Source organism: Enhydra lutris, unplaced genomic scaffold, assembly GCF_002288905.1.
Source record: "Enhydra lutris kenyoni isolate GAN:26980312 unplaced genomic scaffold, ASM228890v2 scaffoldscaffold93, whole genome shotgun sequence".
Taxonomy (NCBI): Eukaryota; Metazoa; Chordata; class Mammalia; order Carnivora; family Mustelidae; genus Enhydra; species Enhydra lutris.
The window spans coordinates 2,199,159-2,215,418 of NW_019154177.1; positions in this window are offsets into that span (position 1 = coordinate 2,199,159).

Genomic DNA, 16,260 nt, shown 5'->3' on the forward strand with positions numbered 1-16,260 from the left:
CGAGTATACTTGGGCCCAAGCTTAAGCTTGTCGAATAAACCCTTGTGTGATTGCATCGGTGCTTGGCTCCTTGGTGGTCTCTTGGACGCGAAAACTCGGGCACAACGATAAATATGATAGTTTTCTTTTCATGTTAGTTTGCCCCCCCAGTTACATACTATCTTTCATTTATTTTGAAAAATTCTCAGATGTTATAACTCCAAAAAATTCTTCTGGTCCTTTGATATGGGAAACAAAGACAGAAAAAAAATTATTAAAATTCCTTACTTCCTACACCCCACAGACAAGTCCTTGAAACAGGCAGAGTGACATTTCCTAGGGACTCAACTGCCTTGATGTTGATACTCCACCAGAATGGAAGGCATACTGAGGACAAAGCAGAAGCTGGCACCCTACACCTGCCCCCCACCCTTGTGACATCTGTGACATTCCTCAGGTACTCCTGGGTGCCCTAAAGGAAGAACAAACCTAACTTGTAGAGATCACAATCCTGCAGAACAGGAGTCTCCCTCCATTTACAAATGTCCTAGTGATTTACAAGGAAGAGGTTTTCTTAGCAACAGCCTAAATTCCAGAGACCCATGACTCAGTTCCTGAAGCCCTAACACCATCTTCCCCTCCCTAAAACTGAGGGAGGCTGAGGCAGAAGGAAATGTAAATAAGGTTAAATTTCTTCTAAACCTAAAGCTCACTGACAAGGACATGTGACAGCAAGATTGTGGCGTTCCCCCAGGAAGCTCCCAACTGTCTGTTAATGCCTTACTGAAAGGAAAAACAACCTGAACTTGACAGAGCAAAGCCTCTGGTATCCTGTGTGTCTTCTTCAATACATGAAAGTTCTTTTGAAACGTCCCTTTTCCTAACCTCCCCCAGCCCCATAGTCTAATCACCACCCCACAAACCCGGGGCAGCAACCTTTTCTGCCCATGCACCTGCCCCCGCGTTTCAATAAAGCACCATTTTGCACCAGAGGCGTCTGTCTTAGGAATTCCCTTCTCGGCCCTCAGCTCCGGACCCCACCCCCACCAACCCTCAGTTACATTCTAACACTTCATCATTCCGCACCGAACATGGGGCTTTGAGTCTTTACATCTGGACTCTGAGCTTTGGTGCAAAACTGGTGACTACTTTCTCTCCTCTTCCCTTACTCTCATTTCAGGGCCCTTCAAGGAGTGCGGGCTTATTGGAACACTTGCATATCGGTTGCTCAGATTGAACTCCTCTAGCCCGTGGCTGCTCTACGGGGAGGAGAACGTCTGCCATTTGGCTGGAAGTCTGTACCCTGGCCAGAATGGTAATAAGACCCAGAAACTTGATGCCTTCTCTTTGTTCCTGTTCTTATACAAAGTTGTCTGTCTTGGGCATGGACAGCCACCTAAGCCACCAGGACAGCTGCCAGTCTTAAGACTCCCGTGTGAGGTTTCCTCCTGATTGATCTAATGTGATCCCCTCCACATCCCTGGTCTAGCCGCTTCTGGCCACGGGACCTCCATTGGGAGCTGGCCGAAACCAGTACCCAACTGAATTAAAACCCGACCAGTGACCATTTCCTAGGGAAGGTGGCTGTAGGGATTAAGTGTGCTGGAATGCTGCTTAGACCGTGATGGATTGCAATCTTTACTGTTTCTTGTCCGTGTCCTCTACTAACCACTTAAAGCTACAAAACTCGGTAATTTCCCCTAGTAAAACTTTTCTAGTTTTCCCATGGGATCAAAATGGCAGGGCAGTAACACAACTTCCAGGGTACAGGACAGCACAGTATCTTTGTCCATCCACCAGGCACCCATCGGTAGCCTAGGATGCGATGGGAAGAGGAGGGATGCTGGCATCCCTCCAGGGCCTTTTACAGCAGGAATCCCTTCCCATGTGTAAAGTTTTTCTGGCGAGATAAACACGACACCAGGCAAAGTGGTGCAAGGCAAGATTTATTAAAGGCACTCTCCGGGGAAGTTTCGGGGCTCAGGAGAAGGGGAGCCAGGAAAGTTGCGCTGGGAGGAGGTGGGCACCCTTGGGCGAGGTTCCGCGACTCTGGAAATCAGAGTGGCAGAAGTCGCGCCTAAGGCAGGGAGGAGGGGGCTTTTAAGGGGTCTCGAGGGGAGCTCAGGGGTCTTTTGGCAAGTTTCCCTTATTCGGATATTTCGCCTGCTCGTCGGGGTCCCATAGGTCCATAGGAGCCCGAGGCGGGGGTCTCAGATTCCTGCTTGGGCCTTTGTTCTCCTGTCCAAGCTCAGGTCTTGTGGCAGGAACTTTCGCCATCTTAAGTAGCCCTTTCTGCCAGCCCAACAACGTGAAGGCAGGATTGTGCTCAGGAGCGATGTCTTGTGTGAGGGACATCTCCAGTCGCTTTTGACACCTGGAACCTCTAACGTATCCTGCATGGGATACCACCCAGGAGTCGGGGGGACTGTGATAATGGACCTTCTTGACTTTTCTAGGAACATGAGATCCTCTTCTTCCGTTCCCAAGGACTCTCCCTTGGGATGCCTTTTAACCCATTGGAATAAACTCAGACTGCAAGATTTAAGGGAAAAAAAATGATCTGTAATGCTGAATGGCCTCAGTACACCTTAGGAGATGAGGAGAAGCAGCCCGTAAGTGGGACATTAAGTTTCAATTCAATCTATCAGACCTCTTTTGCAAGGAGAAAGGCAACTGGACTGAAGTCCCATACGTCCAAGCCTTTATGGCCCTAGATCGGGATCCAGACCTGCGGGCCTCTTGTAGAGTGAGTCTCACCCTCAGCCCGGCTAACAGACCCCCCCCAGACATACTGCATGGTGACTGTCTAAACAGGCCGATTGCTCTCAAAAAACCCAGGATGTTGGAGGAATGGCCGGCCAGTCCAAAGAAAGAGGACACTGGCGCTGCTGCTCTCCCTCCTCCTCACAATCCCCAAGACCCCTCCGCTCCCAGCCCCACTGGAAAGACCAGAAGTGGGACTCCCTGTATTCCCGGAGCTCTGGCTGAGGGTGGGGTGCGTCCTCTTAGGGAAGTTGCTAATGGAGAAGTGGGCACAATGAGGGCCCTCGTCCCTCTGGATTTATTGTGGGCTTTCAGGAAGTATCTATAGTGTCTGATTTGACCTGGCAGGATATATACATCATTTTAAGTTGTCGTTGCACCCTGAGGAAAAGAAACGAATCTGGGAGGGAGCACAAGAGTTTGCTGAAGAGCTGGTGATGAGAGACGGAATGTCCAGACAAGGCATCTCCACCAGGGCCATGTCCTACCTGTAAAGAAACAGGACACTGGAAGGGAGCCCGTCCTCATCTCCAGAGAGAGAGGGAGACAAGAACTCCCTTTCCCGGCTGAGAGTCGGAGCTGGAGGAACTGGCTGGTCCGGCTCCCTCTGACATCAAGACGGCTGAGCCCCAGGTTACCCTGGATGTGGGAGGTAAGTTTATCAATTTTCTCATTGATACGGGAGCCCCTTACTCTGTTCTTACTCAGCACACCAGCCCTACCTGTCTTTCTAACCTTAAAATTGTTGGCACAGAAGGGGAAACTGAAACATGCTGGCAGACAAGGCCCTTAGCCTGTAAATACAGAAGTCAAATGGTCACTTGTGTTTTTCTAGTCCTCCCGTCTTGTCCCACCCCATTACTCGGATGAGACTAAGTGTCTAAACTGAGTGGCCGATCTGCTCTTACTGTAGAGGGGGATGGCTTGTTCTCTTTAACATCTGGAGAGCTAAAGCCATACCTCACTATCCCTTCCAACATCTGGAAGGAAGTAAATCCACAGGTCCAGGATTGTGATATCCCAGGATGGGCTCTTATAGCCCAACCAGTCAATGTGACCTTAAGGGACCCAACCAATATACTGCATAAAAAACAAAACATCTAAAACCTGAAGCCAAAGCTGGGTTACAGCCACTTACTGATAAGTTCCTCAAACATGGTTTTTAAAGCCTTGTCAATCTCCTTAGAACACCCCAATTTTACCAGTAAAAAAGCCAAATGGGGAATGCCGAATGGTACAAGACCCAAGAGCTCCAAATGAGGCAGTAATGCCTATTTGTCCCGTAGTGCCTAATCTGTACAGCATTCTCGTCCCTGGTGATGCCAAGTGGTTTACGGTATTTGACTTAAGAAATGCCTCCTTTTGCATCCCACTAAGTGAGGAAACACAACCACTCACTTTCAAGCCCACAGGCTGCTCAGTGAACCTGGACAGCCTTGCCACAGGGATGTAGAAACAATCCTCACGTGTCTGGAGCCATGCTTAGCAAATATCTCCATGAGATACCCTTGTCTGAAGGGACAATAATTCAACATGTAGATGGCATTCTAATCTGTAGGCCCACAAAGGAGACATCCGATAAAAATTCTGTAACAATCTCTCGGCAGATAGAGGGTATCGTGCATCCCCTAAAAAGGCACAAACATCTCAACAAAAGGTACAATATTTAGGATACGAACGGACACTAGGTCACCGTATTCTGTCTACTGATAGAAAAAAGGTATACTAGATCTCCAGTCTCCGACTACAAAAATAACCCACCCTTTTCTAGGTAGCGCAGGTTTTTGCCACCTGCGGATTGCTGGGTTTGGACTCTTAGCCAAACCACTGCATGACTCCGCTAAAGGCCCGTGAGGAACCTTGCTCTGGACTAAAGTTCAGCACGTGGCCTTTCAAACATTTCAAGCTAAACTTCTGTCAGCTCCAGCTGTGGTGTTCCCAAATTTGGAAAAACCTTTCACTCCATATGCAGCAGGAAAGCACAACTGAGCCTTGGGAGTTCTCACCCAAAAATCAGGCAATGAAGCAAAGCCAGTGGCCATTTTTCAGAGGCACTTGACAGTGTAGCCAAGGGAGCTGGCTTGTCTTCGCACGACGGCTGCCACAGCCCTCCTGGTAGAAGCCTCAAGCCCACGATGGGACAGTCCCTGACTGTAATGACTTCTCATCAGGTCCAGAGTGTCTTAGAGACCGAGGGCCACCAATGGAGGACAGGAGGCCGCCTTACTAAATACCAGGCTATGCTTTCGGATACACTGGAAGTAATACTTAACCTGTCAGCTTCTCTCATGCCTGGACCTGACCATCATAGCTCCATAGAACATCATACCTCAGAGTTGTGATCTTGTCCATTCTAGCAGGCCGGATTTAAAAGACTCCTCTATTAAAAATGCAGATGATAAGTGGTTTGCTGATGGCAGTAGCTTCATGGATAAGGGAGAAAAAAAAGGCTATAACTATATGTTATAGTTAGTCTGATTAAAACTACTGAGGCAAAACTGCTTCCAATAAATACCTCTGCCCAAAAAGCTGAAATAATAGTGCTCTCCCATGTTCTTCAACTGGCAAAAGGTCTAAAACTTAACATTTACGTTTACTCCAAATATGCCTTTCTGGCACGACATGCCCATGGAGCTATTTGCAAGGAAAGGGGATCGCTATCAAGCTGTGACTCTTCAATCAAATATGATTTGAGGTCGTAGGCCTGCCCAAGGAGGAAGCCGTGAACACCTCAAAGGACATCAAAAGGATATGACCTTAGAATCCAAAGGAAACAATCTAGCAGACCGCGCAGCCAAAGAGGCAGCAAATGATAAACAGATATTAAGCCTTCTACCAGTCTGAACTCCAATGGCGTCCATAACACCAGTCTATTCAGACCAAGAGACTTACACAGCTCAGGAGCGAGGATATACTAAAAATAAACATGACTGGCTTGTTAACAATGAGGGAAAAATCTCTATACTCAAAAATAGTCAATGGAAGGTAATACAAGGCCTATACCGGGGTACTCATTTGGGCAAAGACGCTTTAAAACATTTAATTAAAAATAGATTTGATGGAGTGAATTTAACAAGCACAATAAAACAGGTCTGCCGATCCTGTATTGTCTGTGCCCAAGTAAATCCAGAAGGCGCAGCTCACCCTCCTCCTCTCTTAAAATCAGCCCAAAGGCATGGATCCTCTCCAGGATAGGACTGGCAACTTGATTTCACACAAAGGCCAACTTGCAAAGGCTCTAAGTTTCTATTAGTGTTATTGATACCTTCACTGGATGGATCGAGGCCTTTCATGTAAAACTGAAAAAGCCGTAGAAGTAACTAAGATTTTATTGCGAGAGATTATTCCTAGATTTGGCCTTCCTCTGTCTCTCCAGAATGACAACGGTCCTTCTTTTACTGCTCAAATAACTCAACAAATAGCCCAAGCCTTAAAAATTAAATATTTCCCAAATTCAGCCCGGCATCCACAATCCTCCAGGAAAGTAGAAAAGGCTAATCATACTTTAAAACACCATCTTGCTAAGCTTAGTCTAGAAACCCAGGAAAATTGGGTCACTCTCTTGCCAATAGGACTTCTCAGGATAAGAACTGCTTCAAAACAACCTCTAGGACTCAGTCCTTTTTAGTTATTGCATGGGAAACCATTTCTTTCTGCAGATCTGTTATTAGATGAAGATTATAATGCTTTATCATATTATTTTCTGGAACCTGGTTTAATTCATAAGATGCTAAATGAATATATTAATCATATATCCCAAATCCCAAAACCTGATTTACCTATAACTGAAAACCCACCCCATGTAAATCACGGAGACATGGTTTATTTAAAACATTGGAGGTCGGGGGTGCCTGGGTTAAGCCTCTGCCCTCAGCTCAGGTCATGATCTCACGGTCCTGGGATCGGGCCCCACATCAAGCCCCACATGGGGGGGGTCCTCTGGTCAGCAGGGAGCCTGCTTCCCCCATCCCCCCATCTGTGTCTCTGCCTGTCAAATAACTAAATAAATAAAATCTTCAAAACAAAAAAGTTGGAAGTCGGATACAGCAGAGAACTTCAATCCAAAACGGAAAGGTCCATATCGGGTCATTCTATGTACTCCCTCTGTGGTAAATCTAGAAGGACATTCTTCATGGGCTCGTATATCTAGAATAAAACCTGTACGTCCTTCACAGGAACCCGTGAACAAACTAGTGTGCCTTCTTACTCCTGTGAACCCACAGGAGACCTCAAACTCCTCTTCAAACGAAAATGAAGGCTGTGTATCTTCTCTTTATGTTCCTTTCACCTCTCTTAACTGACAATTCCTTTCTACAGTGGGCAGAGCATTATGCTGAACTACAAAATCAAAGGAGTTGTTGGATATGGGGAATTCTGCCCATGTCAAGAACATCTGGTTTACCGTGGTGGGTCTCCCCTTTACAGGGCACTGACTGGCGCTCTCTACATGATAATATTTCAGAAATAATATGTGGAGATAGTAGGGATCAGGATAAATCTGTCACTAATTAAAATGTTTCTTCCTGCCTGTGATCAGTAATACATGGAACTCACCAGGCCATGACCGAACTTTTTCATACCCTCAAACTATTAAAATCTTACCTGACCTTACAAACCACAAATTAACACCTACCTACCAGGGCCTAAGTTACAAAACCCTACTTATTAATAGTGGTCCTGAGGAGGGCATGTATCAAATTTGGGATACATACTGGTGGCTCACAGCCACCATCAGACAGCTCAGCCAAAAGGCAGTTTTATGCTGGGAGCAAAGACATACAAATGATACTTGGGCAAATAACACACACGTCTGGGATGGCTATCATTAGAAACACGTTCCCAGGGGCGCCTGGGTGGCTCAGCGGGTTAAGCCTCTGCCTTCGGCTCAGGTCATGATCTTGGGGTCCAGGGATCGAGCCCCACATCAGGCTCTCTGCTCAGCAAGGAGCCCTGCTTCCCCCCCTCTCTGCCTGCCTCTCTGCCTGCTTGTGATCTCTGTCTGTCAAATAAATAAATAAATAAATAAAATCTTAAAGAAAAAAAGAAACATGTTCCCACATAATAGCACTCTGGGCGACCAACTGGTTTGCTACAGATTGGGTGAGGCGACCTGGCATCAGACAGCCAGCTCCAAACGGAACCCACTGGATGTGTGGAACTACCTGTGGCCCCGGCTTCCTCCGGGGTGGGGATAGGTCGCTGCTCCTTAGGTTTTGCCCCGATTCACGGATGCATTACTACAACCACCACTACTGCAACTAATCTCCCCAATTTTTTTTTTTTTTTTAAAGATTTTATTTATTTATTTATTTGACAGAGAGAGATCACAAGTAGACGGAGAGGCAGGCAGAGAGAGAGAGAGAGAGGGAAGCAGGTTCCCTGCTGAGCAGAGAACCCGATGCGGGACTCGATCCCAGGACCCTGAGATCATGACCTGAGCCGAAGGCAGCGGCTTAACCCACTGAGCCACCCAGGCGCCCCTAATCTCCCCAATTTAAAGCAAAGATGGACACGATCTGTTTTTAACCCACTGAGCCACCCAGGTACCCCTCACGATCTGTTTTTAAATGATATGATCACTTCACATCCTTTTTGCTCCATCCGTAGGGCTAGAGGACATCCTCTAGCAGGTAGAAGCCCTTCATAACTACACCGTAAAAGCACTCAGTGACTCACTAAATAGCACCTCCTTACTCAATACTGAAGTCACACAGACGCACATGGCGGTCCTACAGAATGGGACAGGCTTCGCTGTCCTAACAGCGGCGCAGGGCAGCGCAGGTGCAATTATCAAAACAGAATGTTGTGTGTACATCCCAGATTATCACAAAAATTGTAAGGGCCTGGTTGGTCAGAGGGAGCCATTTTGTTGCAGTAAACTTAGATTGACCCTGCCCCTCCCAGAGGAACTTACTTGCAAAGCCTAGATGCAAGGGCGGGTCAGGCCAGGTGAAGACATCCAATCAGTGGGGCGCGCATATATTTACTGAGGTGAGTTTAAATCCCATTGGCCACCTGTGTGGGGGGGCGGGGCTCAACCACCCCTATAAAGGTTAGTTTGCAAGGCTGAAGCTGAGGAGTAGGAGAGCGGTCGGGAGGAGTGGGAGAGCCGACAGAGCTGTAAGAGCCATCAGAGCTGTAAGAGCCATCAGAGCTGTAAGAGCCATCAGAGCTCTTGTCAGAGCTGTTAGAGCTGTCAGAGCCATCAGAGCCGCCAGCGGCCCCGCCGTCCCGAGCCGCGGCCTTGCCAAGAGGCCTAGCGGGAGCAGTGTCATTCCGGGGAGCAGCTTCATTCTGGGAGCAGCTTCCTTGATGTGAGGCCTCCTCGGTGAGCGGCCTAGTCAGGAACAGCCTTGCCCAGGGAGCGGCCTCGCTGGAGCAGCCTCTGTCTGGGGAGCAGCCCTGTCTGGGGAGCAGCCTCGTCCAGAGCGGCCACGTTGGGAGCGGCCTTGCCAGGGTTGTCATCGTCACATTTTCGTAAGAGACAGCCCTGACCGGTCAGTTTGATTCTTGATGCTTGGCGCAAAATAAAGCTTTGCTTGACCTTCGCTTTGTAACAGTCTCGCTCCTTTGATCACGGACCCCAACAAAATGTCACAGAACTCATAAAAGATATGAATAACCAAAATTGGGGCTCTATAAAATCCTCCTCTCTCTCTCAGTGATTGGTTAAGGTCCTGGTTTAAAGGATGATTATGGGGGAGCCTGGGTGGCTCAGTGGGTTAAGCCTCTGCCTTTGGCTCAGGTCACGAGAGTCCTGGGATCGAGCCCCCAATCAGGTTCTCTGCTCAGCGGGGTCCCTGCTTCCCCCTCTTTCTCTACCTGCCTCTGTGCCTACTTGGGATCTCTCTCTCTCTCTCTCTCTGTCAAATAAATAAAATCTTTAAAGAAAAATAAAGGAGGATTATGGTCAATGATTAAAGATCTCTGTTGGCCTTCTCATTCTTCTAGCCTTACTAAATGTGTTGCCTTCTTCAGTGTTTCTCTACTTGGTGCCAAGACTCCCCGCTACAATGACTTCACTTTGACAGATGATCCTGACCACTTACGGAGACATTCCCGTCCTGTTAGCACTGGATTCAGCTGCCTCCGTCTTTCATAACCACCCCCCCACATTCCTCAACTGACCAATACTGACCCGTAGATAGGGACACCTCTATGCCCCTATTCAGCAGGAAGACGTTACAGAAGACGAGACCTTCCACCTTCAACTACCTTAAAGATTTAAGGGTCAAAATTGTTCAGGGGGAAATGATGAGGGAGCAGAAGGCTGGCTATGAACAAAGCAGAAGCTGGCACCCTACACCCCCCCCCCCCCCCCCCCCCCCCCCCCGGTCCTGGCTTTGTGACATCTGTGATAGTCCTCAGGCACTCCTGGCTACCCCAAAGTTAGAACAAATAGCTAACTTGCAGAGATCATGATCCTTCAAGACCTGAGTCTCCCTCAGTTTGCAAAGGTCCTAGTGATTTACAAGGAAGAGGATTTCTTACCAACAGCCTAACTTCCAGAGACCCAGAACGCAGTTCCTGAAGCCCTAACAATTTCCCCTCCCTAAAATTGAGGGAGGCTGAGGCAGAAGGAAATGTAAATAAAGTTAAATCTCTTCTAAACCTAAAGCTCATTGACAAGGACCTGTGATAGCAGGAGTGTGACGTTTCCCCAAGAAGCTCTCAACTGTCTCACTGTTAATGCCTTACTGAAAGGAAAAACAACCTGAACTTGACAAAGAGCAAAGCCTCTAGTATCTTGTGTGTCTTCTTCAATACAAGAAAGTTCCTTTGAAACGTCCCTTTTCCTTACCTCCCCCAGCCCCATAGTCTAGAACCAGCGACCCCCACAACCCCGGGGCAGCAGCTCTTTCTGCCCATGGGCCTGTCCCCGTACTTCAATAAAACCACCACTTTGCACTGGAGACGTCTTAGGAATTCTTTCTTGGTGGTCGGCTCAGGACCTCACTTCTATTCTAAACCTCATCACCAGGATCCTGTAAGTCTACTTTAACATATAAAAATTCCTTTAGAAATTTCCTTTATCTCTAAACCCCCCAATATACAAGCTGCCAATCGGCCCCCAAGCATATGGCCCACCGATATACATCTGAAGGGTCTCATGACTCAGGTTCTATTAGACGGTAATAAATGACCCTTCCCAACAATAGCGAGCCCCCTCCAAGTCCTGGAAACCTTGCTTCCAAATTCCTTAGTGGTTATGCTCTCCCTGACCCCCTCACAACTTGACAGTATATAAGGGGCACTCCTCGGGACCCCGGTGCAGCTCTTCCTGCCATGGGTCCTGTCCTCCTGCTTCAGTGAACCACACTCTTGCACCAGAGACGTCTCCAGAATTCTTTCTTGGGCCGTTTGAAAATGTTCGGCTTTGAACTCAAAAAAGTCTTTCCTGCATCACTTTGTTTCTTTCTTCTCCAGGTATCCCCGTTAAGCAAGTTATAGGTTTTTTGTAACTGCCTCACAGTTCTCAGACATTCTGCTGTGCGCTTTTTATTCTGTTTTCTCCTTGTTTCCCAGTTTGGGGAGTTTCTATTAGCACATACTCAAGATCAGTGATCCTGACGTTGTTTTGGAATATAGCTGAGGTTTGGTGGGGTGAGGTCAAAGCCTACGACTAGCAAAGAATTTCTGAGAATTCTTGGTGCGAAATGGTGGTTTTATTAAAGCACAGGGACAGGACCTGTGGGCAGAAAGAGCTGCTGTCCTGGGGTTGTGAGAGGTGGCTGATAATATACTTGGTAGATGAGGGAGGTAAGGAAAAGGGAGGTTTCAAAAGGATATTCATGTGTTAAAGAAGACACAGGATACCAGGAGGCCATTGTCAAGCTAAGGTTGTTTTCCCTTCTAGCAAGGCATTAACATGAAGACAGTCTGGGGCTTCCTGGAGGAATGTCACACATGTCCCACCCAGGAGTGTGGGGGGTGGGGAGGCTGCAGGGGTCAGCCTGTGCTGTGTCTTCAGCCAGCCTTCGCCTCCCTCACAAATTCTTGGCTTGGCTGTGCCCAGTCTACTGATTGGCCTGTCTAAACTATTCTTTCCTTTATAGTGCTTTTGAATTTTAGCATTTCCTTTTGATTCATACCTAAAGGTTTTGCTGACGTTATCTACTCTTGTAGCTGTCTACTTTTTAAAGCCCTTAACATACCCATCATATTTTAAATTCCTGTTCCAGTAAGTCCAAAATCTAGTCCATATCTGAATCTGCTTCTCACTGATGTTTGCTTTCTCTTTAGCCTGTGTTTCATGCTTCCTGGTACAACTTGTAATTACTTGTTGAAATCCAGACATGATGTATTGGGTAAAAGGAACTGAAGTAAATAGTAAGTAGGTCTGTAGTGTGGGGTTTTATGTTTGTGTGGCTGGGAGTTAGACTCTGTTTACTGTTTTCTGTAGCCACAGGCCTCGGAGGCTAATTTCCTATGTCCTCGTTTTTGTGTCCTCTGTAGTCCTTGGGATTCCCCAGAGATTCTTTCCCAAATGCAGCCTGAGTCTTGCTGGGAAAGTAGAGAGGCAGTGAGGCTCTAAGGGATGCCCAGAGGCCAGAAAGGAAGAGGCCGTGGTCGGCTGTGAGGAAAGTCAGAGGCCCGTCCTGGCAGCGTCCATGAGAAGTCGGATCCCACCAGACAGGCCCAAGATGGCAGCGCCATGACCCCAAACCCCTGAGCCAGTGAGGAGACCCTGCTTCCGGCCCCAAGAAATGACTATTCTGCCCGCTGGTTAACAACGGTCAGTGAAAGACAGAAATCCTAACCCCAGGACGCATAGTTCTCCCTCTTGAGCACACCATGCTCTCTCACATCCTGAGTGTTCTTTGGTTTCAATAAACTTTCCTGCTTGTACCCCTCATACACTGTGTTGTGTTTGCCCTTGAATTCTTTCTCCTGACATGACCAAGAACCTTCAGCAACATCTTTGGGACAAGCTGGGTCGAGGTCCCAAGGCCTGGCTTCTCCCCAGTTCACCTGGCAACACTACAACTCTCTCATGAGTAATCCTGCGGTTTTATTCAGGAAGCATGCTGACGCGGTCAGACGTCAGGGTGAGCGGGAAGCGTTCTCTAATCTGTGGTTAGGCATCAGGTGTCCAGTGTGTTCAGGACCCTGGACTGGGTATGTGGTCACACACACTCCTCACCACTCCTCTTCCCTTTTAGGTGAGGCAGGAAGGCAAGAGGGAGCTAGAGTTGGGAATTTCCCTTTCCCCATGGAGTCAGACCCCAGTAAAATAGTTTTCTTGGAGGGTGGGCATTTGTTACGGAGAATGAAGTAGCTCTGGGCATGTTCCAAGATGATTATTTGCAGCAGGGAGAGGATATTTCTCAGATCTTCACAGGGAAAACCCCACAGGGCTCCTGGAGGTAAACCTTATAAAAATGTGGGGCTCCACAAAGGTTGGACCCCCAGGTTTTTTAACTCTCAAGTCAGACCCTACCCAGTCTCCAGCAACTAGTCGACCAGTCTTTAGTTAATCCGATCAGCAGCTGGCTCCAACGTGGCTTCTGCTCTCGGTCAGTTGTGATTCTCTCTATCCACTGTCTGCCCCTCCAGTTTTCAGGGTGGCATTTGCCCTGTGATGGATCTAAAAAGATGTTGTTAATTTTCAGTTTGCTTGGTTTTTTTATCTTGTTGTGAGGAAGGGAGGGATAACTTCCAAGCTCCTTACATGTTGCCCTGGAAACCAGAAGTCTCTACTGTATGCTATGGAGTTTCGATGCTATGAGAACAGAACTTCTCCTGAGAGTTTTCCCTCAGAATTCTCTGATGCTGTGAAAGATGTGCGCTGAGTGAAGATACTTCCATGTGTGACATCTTATATGACTTCTCACTAATACTTATTCTTTGATGGGAAGAGATGAAACAAAACCAAAAAGATTTCCTACGCTGATTACTGTTTTTAACCTGTGTGTGAGAGTGAGATACTGAGAGAGGAGTTATGCTTTATTGGGGAGCAAGAATACCCTGTCCCCTTCACGAGCCTTCTAACTGGACTAAGAATCAAACTGACGTGAGAAAGATTAACAGGAGAAAATAAAATTTAACAGCATATGTGGGGAAATCCACGCAGACATGGAAACTGCACAGTCGAGCAAAATGAAGTACAAATGTCCTCCTAAACTAAGGAGAAGAGGGTAGAGGCCTGGGACTCAAAGGGAAGGAATGCAGTTCTCAGCAAAAATGAGAGAGAGTAACTATTTGGTAAACAAATGTTTCCTGGGCCACCCGGAAACAACAGGACACAGAGAGGACTTCCATCAAACCGGCCTTGCTAGGTTCTTCCCTGTCCACTGTCCCCAGTCATACCTTAACGTAGTTACCCTAGGTGACAACTCCCTTCCCGGAGCAGGACCTGCATCTAAATTCTTTTTAGGCAGTTGTGGGGGAGGTACAGAGCTTCTCCGGTGTCTCCTGGGTCTGGTTTTTAATTCAAAATGGTCTTCATGCCAAAGTGGCCTATCTTGGGGCCCTAGAACTTAAAGGTCTCCTCCTCTTTACAATATTTGTGTGGGTTTTCCCAATATCAAAGGTTAATGTTTGATAAAGTGTGCAGAACTGAAGGCCTTCCCATAGTAATTTTATTTGTTCAGTTTTTCTCCAGCAGGAACTATATTATAGGCTGAATAAGCTGTACAAATTGGTTTGAAAGAGTTTGCCTATTCACTCCTGTTAGACAAGATGTGAACTGAGACTAAAAGTGTTCTTATATTTACTGAATTTATATGGTTTCTCCCCAGTAGTTCTGATAAAGTAAGGGAGAAAGGAGGGAGAAGGAGAGATGGGGAGAGAGAGGGGCAGAGCAAGGGGGAGATGCTGAGGGACAGAGAAAGGCAGAGAAGATCCCTGTCAAAAACTGTTCCCATATCCCCTGAATATAACTGAATTCTACCTTGCACGGGAAGGGAAGTACTTCAAGGAAATGCCTTTTCCCATTCAGTGCATTTTTTTTTTTCTCCATACAGTGCATTTTTAAGGCCTCATTCCCGTGGGCATTATTTGACATTGGCTCAAGACAGCATGCAGAGTAAAGGATTTGCCACATTCAATACATGTATGAGACCTCTGTTCTTTCGGCTTCTCTGATAATTAGGGATTACAAATTCTTTAATTTTTCTTGAATAAGATTGGAATGATGATGCAAGTCTTTCCCAGAATTGTTACAACAGTACATTTTCTCTCTAGTAAAAATAATCTGATGTTTTACTGGCTTTGAACTCCATGTGAAGCTCTTCTCATATATACTATAATTTATGAGTTGTGATCAGTTGAATTGATGAGAGTTACTCTCTGCTGTTCAGTGACTACTGTCTTAGCTTTTGCTGAACCTATTACATTCATGCTTTGGCTGCACAGTGGGGATTTTTGGTAAGTAGTATTTTTCATGAAGCCCCTTTCTTCAGAAAGGCATTTCTGGTGAGTGTTCCTATGCAATTTCTCGTAAGCTTTGCTACTCTCACCTACACAAGATTCTTCATACAAAGGGTGCTGAGGAAGGTTTTCAAAGTGTCCCTTTGCTTGGATGGGGTCTGGTACTGCTCATTCTGTCATGCTCTGCTCTGAAATCGTGGACTTTGTCTAAGTCCTCATCCCTGAATCTAAAGCAAACAAAAAGACAAAAATCAGCTTTTCTCTATGTTCATGCTTCTAGTGCTTACTCTTTCCGACAATGAGAACAGAGCGGTAAATAAAAGAAACAGAAATCCCTCCTCTCGTGAAGCTTGCATTTACTGACAGGGTGGATGATAAAAACATAAAAAAATAAAATACAATGTATATGCCATAGGTAAAAATAAAGTAGGACGGGAGGTAGAGAATACATTTTAAATAGGGTGACAAGAAAGAGCCTCATCGAGAAGATGGCACAGGAGTGAGAAAGGGAGCCACGTGGATCCGGGCAGAGGAAAGAGCACATGTGAAAGGCCTGTGGCCAGAGAGGCCTGGAGGGTTTATGTACAACTAGAAGGCCAGAGTGGACAAAAGAACAAGCATGACAAGAAGAGAAACAGGAGGCTAGAGTTAAGAGGTCAGAAAGAGCCAGATGAGAAGCCACCAAACAGTTCTGAGCAGGGGGTGACAGGGTTTAACAAATATTGGAAAAGGATCCCTCTTGGTTCTGTGTTGAAGACAGACTGGGAAATAGTTTGACTCCAGAACCATTCTGAAGTAGGGCCAACAGGATTTGCTGTTGGGTTGGATATGAGCTGTGTTTTTAATTTTGGTTGCCAGATTTTCATTGCTAAGAGTCCTTTAAGACTATCAAGTTATAAGATGGAAGATGCCTATCAGAGAAGACAGAAAGTGAGGAAAAATATTAGACGATGGTTCTCAAGGACTTAAGTCTTTAGCTCCCCAGACACCAGTTTTATTTTTTAAGATTTTATTTATTTGAGAGAGCAGGGTGAGGAGCAGAGGGAGAGGGACAAGCAGACTCTGACCCCAGGACCCTGAGATCCCAGGACGCCTAGAGCTGAACCAAGAGCCTGCTGCCCGCCCAACTGACTGAGCCACCCAGGC